The 6205-nt window shown below is 47.7% G+C and overlaps 1 protein-coding gene across 3 annotated transcripts in view; it reads left to right on the forward strand.

Annotated features, from left to right (window-relative positions):
* The window catches only part of LOXL3 (lysyl oxidase like 3), a 281633-nt gene that overhangs the window by 158811 nt on the left and 116617 nt on the right, over positions 1 to 6205 (forward strand). The gene's annotated exons all lie outside the window — the stretch shown is intronic.

Here is a 6205-nt window from a genome sequence, read left to right on the forward strand (position 1 = left end):
AGGATGGGAAATTGATAACAGATGACAAAGAAAAAGCTGAAGAAACGGTCCATGACCCCCTTGGAAAAAGTGAAGTACAAGCTGAAGGGGCAGGATTCCAGTTTGAGATTGATAAACAAATGGTTCAGGAACACCTAATTTCTTTGAACACATTCAAATCTCCAGGGCCCGATGAACTGCATTCTAGAGTAATAAAGGAGCTAGCAATAAAGTAATAGAGTAATAAAGGAGCTGGTAATAAAGAAACTCTCAGAACCACTGTCTATTATTTTTGCAAAATTATGGAAGACGGGTGAAGTGCCGGATGACTGGAGGAGGGCTAACCCTGTCCTTATGTTAGAAAAGGGCACAAACGAGGAACCTGGGAACTACAGACCAGTTAGTCTGACATCCATCCCTGGAAATTTTTTGTAGCAGATTATAAAGAAATCAATGTGTAAGCACCTTGAAAACAAGGCAGTGATTACTAGAAGCCAGCATGGATTTGTCAGGAACAACTCCTACCAGACTAATCTGATCTCATTCTTTGATCTGGTAACCTCCCTTGTGGACTGTGGGAACGCTGTGGACGTCATATATCTTGACTTCAGCAAAGCTTTTGACAAAGTGCCCCATGACATTCTGATTAACAAACTAGCCAGAAGTGGGCTAGATGGAACAACTATTAGGTGGATCTGCAGTTGGCTACAGAATTGGATTCAAAGAGTGCTTATCACTGGTACCTTCTCAAACTGTGGGGAGGGAACGAGTGGGGTATCATAGGGCTCAGTCCTGGGCCCAGTGCTCTTCAACATTTTTATTAATGATTTGGATGAGGAGGTGAAGGGAACGCTCATCAAATCTGCAGATGACACCAAATTGGGTGGGATAGCTAATACCCTGGAAGACTGAAATAAACTTCAAAGTGATCTTGATAGGCTGGAGGGCTGGGCTGAAAGCAACAGAATGAAATTGAATAGGGATAAATGCCAGGTTCTACATCTAGGAAATCGAAACCAAATGCACCGTTACAAGATGGGAGATACTTGGCTCAGCAATACTACGAACGAGAAGGATCTTGTAGCTCACAAGCTGAATAGGAGCCAACAGTGTGACCTCATCTACACCAAGCAGGATATTGCAGTATGAAAGTGGCATCTGGTCTGTGTCAGTGGGCCCCAACAGTTGTCAGTGCACTTCAATAAAGTAATAAAGTAGTCTAGACTACAATAAAGTAGTCTAGCTGCTGCTTTTTATATACCGCTTTCGTAGTGCAATATCCTTCTTGGTGTAGATTAGGCCAGTGATGTGGCTGCAAAAAAATGGAAATGCTATTTTAGGCTGCATTAGTATAGCTTCCAAATCGCATGAGGTACTGGTTGGTTTATTTATTTATTTATTGCATTTATATACCGCCCAATAGCCAAAGCTCTCTATTCAACACTGGTTAGGCCTCATCTTGAGTATTGTGTCCAGTTCTGGGCAGCAGACTTCAAAGAGGATGCGGACAAGCTGGAGGGGGTCCAGAGGAAGGCAACGAGGATGATCAGGGGTCTGGAAACAAAGCCGTATGAGGAGAGACTGAAAGAATTGGGCATGTTTAGCCTGGAGAAGAGAAGATTGAGGGGAGACATGGCAGCACTCTTCAAATACTTGAAAGGTTGTCACACAGAGGAGGGCCAGGATCTCTTCTCAATGCTCCCAGAGGGCAGGACATGGAATAATGGGCTCAAGTTACAGGAAGCCAGATTCCAGCTGGAAATCAGGAAAAACGTCCTGACAGCTAGGGCGCCTAGGGGGGTTATGGGCTCTCCCATGCTAGAGGTGTTCAAGAGGTAACTGGACAGCCACCTGTCAGGGATGCTTTAAGGTGGATTCCTGCATTGAGCAGGGAGTTGGACTTGATGGCCTTATAGGCCCCTTCCAACTCTACTATTCCATAACCCTTGTAAAACAGAAGTTTTATTACAAAGGTATCAGAATTACTCACCTGCACCCAGAAGTAAAGGAAAATTAAAAGACTGCCTTATAAACATCTCCAGGCTGGGTCAATGGCACTCGCTGGCAGCAGTGGCCTCTGCTTCCTGTGTTTCCTGAGGGAGAAGACACCTGGCCCCAGTTTAAGCAGGGTTTTTTGTTGTTTATTCGTTCAGTCGCTTCCGACTCTTGGTGACTTCATGGACCAGCCCACGCTAGAGCTTTCTGCCAGCCGTTGCCACCCCTAGCTCCCCCAAGGTCAAGTCTGTCACCTCCAGAATATCATCCATCCATCTTGCCCTTGGACGGCCCCTCTGGTCGGGTAAGCAGGTCGGGTAAGCAGGGTTACTTTCTCAGTAATCCTTCAATGTGGGTTAAATCCCAATTCAGACTTGTGCTTGGTTTTTGCTCCTATGTTGTCCCAGCTGTTTCCAGTGCCCATCTTCTACCTACCTACATAAGCTGTTTACCCTCTTTCCAGATAATACTGACTTCTTTCCATTGAAACCTGTTGAACTCTACCGATATTATTTTTGTATATTCAGCTTTAATCATGAAAGCCGACTCTTCTGTTCTGGTACTTTGCCGGGTCCTTCTTGTTTTGCACATTTCCAAACTCTACTGTACTTAAGGTAAATGCCTCAGTCTTCTCCCAAAAGCGGGTCTATGACCCCCCTGGAAAAAGTGAAGCAGAAGTTGAGGGTGCAGGATTACAGTTTGAGATTGATAAACAAATGGTCAAAGAACACCTAATTTCCTTGAATGAGTTCAACTCTCCAGGGCCCGATGAACTGCATCCTAGAGTAATGAAGGAGCTAGCGGAAGAACTCTCAGAACTTTTGTCTATTACCTTTGCAAAATCATGGAAGACGGGTGAGGTGCCGGACGACTGGAGGAGGGCTAACGTCCCTATTTTCAAAAAGGGCAAAAAGGAGGAACCTGGGAACTACAGACAAGTCAGTCTGACATCCATCCCTGGGAAAATTCTGGAGCAGATTATAAAGAAGTCAATCTGTAAGCACCTTGAAATCAATGCGGTGATCACTAGAAGCCAACATGGATTTGTCAAGAACAAGTCCTGTCAGACAAATCTGATCTTATTTTTTGATAAGGTAACCTCCCTTGTGGACTGTGGGAACGCTGTGGACGTCATTTATCTTGACTTCAGCAAAGCTTTTGACAAAGTGCCCCATGATATTCTGATTAACAAACTAGCAAAAAGTGGGCTAGATGGAACAACTATTAGGTGGATTCACGGTTGGGTACAGAATCAGACTCAAAAGAGTACTTATCAATGGAACCTTCTCAAACTGAGGAGAGGCAACAAGTGGGGTACCGCAGGGCTCAATCCTGCGCCCAATGCTCTTCAACATTTTTATTAATGATTTGGACGAGTTAAAGGAAGCCAGATTCCAGCTGGACATCAGGAAAAACTTCCTGACTGTTAGAGCAGTGCGACAATGGAATCAATTACCTAGGGAGGTTGTGGGCTCTCCCACACTAGAGGCCTTCAAGAGGCAGCTGGACAAGCATCTGTCGGGGATGCTTTAGGGTGGATTCCTGCATTGAGCAGGGGGTTGGACTCGATGGCCTTGTAGGCCCCTTCCAACTCTGCTATTCTATGATTCTAAATGAGCTTACTAACTTTCTATGACTATAATATAACTTTCTATGACTATAATATTCTATGAGGCCTTCAGGAGGCCATTATAACCATGAACCTATCGATGCAAATATATGTGACAATACATTTTCAACCAGGATTTCTCCATGCAAATCTATGTCAATTTAATTCTCCTACCAGAGAGGTCTGCCTGGCGCCTACACTGTACTGCTTTCGTCGCCAGCTGAAGACCTTTTTATTCACTCAGTATTTTAACACTTAATTTTAACTTAAATTTAAATTTTACTGTTTTAACTCTGTATTTTAATCTTATATCAACTTTGCTGTGTGGTTTTATCCTGGTTGCGCTTTTTATACTGTATTTCGTAATTGTGTTTTAACCTGTTGGGTGTTTTACTGTGGTTTTAATTTTTGTGAACCGCCCAGAGAGCTTTGGCTATTGGGCGGTATAAAAATGTAATAAATAAATAAATACTGTGCATCAGAATATTGACAAGAACCAGCTGGACAATCCTCTTCCATCAGGTCCGGGGCAGTGGTGGTGGGGGAGGGGGCTTCCTCTTCCATCCCCACCCTCCTGTCCACAAAAGTCTCAGACACGGGTTGATGTCCACGGTTATTTATTGATCAGACCTTGTCACAGACAGACATGAAATAGGAGCAGCTGATGACAGACGTCGCTGGCCTTATTCAGCAGGTGGAAGTGACGGCGGTGGGTGGTGGAAATCATTCCTTACCAATGCCTAGGTTGTCTGCCCCACCCCACCCACCCCACCCCGCTCTCCACTAGCCCCACCTTGCCTGTTATGGCTTTCCCTTTACGATGCCCCAGCCATCCCGTGGCTCTTCCCCACTCCATAATCCAAATGTCCCTAATTCAGAACTCCACCACACAAGCATTGGAGGCAGAGGATCCATTTTTCAACAGCACCAGAGCAAGGGGGGGGGGAGAGGGGGGAGAGAGGGAGGGAGGGGGGAGAAAATGCTGCCACTTCTTTGGAGAAGGGACTTCTCAGGAGAGGCCTAGAGGTAGCCCTGGGCCACAAGCAGCCATGTCCAGTGGGTGCTCAAGGGTGCAAGGGAGGACTGGAGGAGGGGGAAGGGCTGGAGGGGGGCCCAGGCTAAAAAGAACAGAATCAGGGGCAGCAGTGCCCACAGCTCCCTACTTAGGACAAAGGGTCCAGCCTCTATGCAAAAGGATAAACCGACCCAAATCTGACATGGCCAATGTGGTGGTGGTGGTGAGAATGTTTCCTGCCTTATGGTCATTGACCCAGTCAATGACCATAAGGCAGCCATTCTTGAACACAGTGGATTTCAAAGGCAGCTATTTAACTCCATCTTCTGCAGCCTGAACAGGGACAACGGTTTCTTATCATACCCACTGCATCTGTCAATGACAGGAAGTCCCGTGTTATCACCCAGCATCTCCTTTGTGAACCTCTACGAGGTAATTATCGCTGTCTGTCTTTCTGCATTTCAATTCCCTCTGACTTCACAGTTTACAATCCTGCACCACCATGTGCATTAGGGGGGTGCATTAGGGGGGTGCATCAGCTGCTTTTGCAGTGACATGGCCTTGGTGTTTGTTCAGTTTGGGAAGGGAGATGATGATGATGATGATGATGATGATGATGATGATGATGATGATGATGATGATTCCACAAACTGCCCCCCACATGCCAAACCCCAGTGTTTGAAGGCTGCAACCTGGGATACCAGCTCTGGGTGAGGCCTCCTGCCTGGTGGGGGAGTGTGTGTGTGTGCGCGCGTGTGTATTACGGAGAGCAGGTTCAGGTGGCTTCTTACCCCACATGCAGGGGAAGCCGTTCCAGCTTCCACCAGATATTGGGGTGTTCTGGGGAGCGGACTGCAGCTCTCCCTCAGCCCCAGCTGCATTGCACATGCCAGGGGCTAAGGGGCAGGCATTTCACCCCCCAGGATCTGGAGGGGGCATGGGATCGTGTAGTTGGGGCTCTGGTTTCCCAGGGCACAGTGCTTGAGGAGAGGAGAGCAGATGAGGTGGTGCCATTTATTCAAAGTGTGTGGGGGGATGGGAAGTGGCAGGATATCACAGGGCCACATTATCTACAGGAGTGGTGGCCCCAGCCTCGATTTAGCAGAAGAGTTTCAAAAGCCACCCACTATTAGGACTCCTAGATCCCAGGGATGAACATCAGCCAGGGAGGATCTGGGGTGAGTTCAGCTTTGGTTATGACACCCCCACTCTCCCCCCCCCCCGCCCACAGGCACACTTTGGTCCTCCTCGTCCTCTACAAGCCTCTTGCATTCCTGCCATTGAGTTGCAGAACTTTCTTAATCTGCCCAAGCTCTTGGGGCTATTCTGCAAAACCAAACACGGCCACCGCCACCACCACCACCACCACTGCACCCAAGTTCAGTTTGCAAGACTGAGCCTCGCTGAGCACCTGAACCCCTGCTCCTGGGTTCTGGACACATTTTCCCCCATGGGGGCAGGGAAGGAGGGAGGCGGAGGGGCTGTGCATGAGGCCTGCCCAGCTCTCAGCCAGACACAGAGGGCTCAGCAGCTATCTGGCCCTAAAGGAGGGGGGCTCCTCTACCACCACGACGGGGGTGACTCGCTTCACACCCACCATGGCATCT

Source organism: Elgaria multicarinata, chromosome 10 (assembly GCF_023053635.1).
Source record: "Elgaria multicarinata webbii isolate HBS135686 ecotype San Diego chromosome 10, rElgMul1.1.pri, whole genome shotgun sequence".
Lineage (NCBI taxonomy): Eukaryota > Metazoa > Chordata > Lepidosauria > Squamata > Anguidae > Elgaria > Elgaria multicarinata.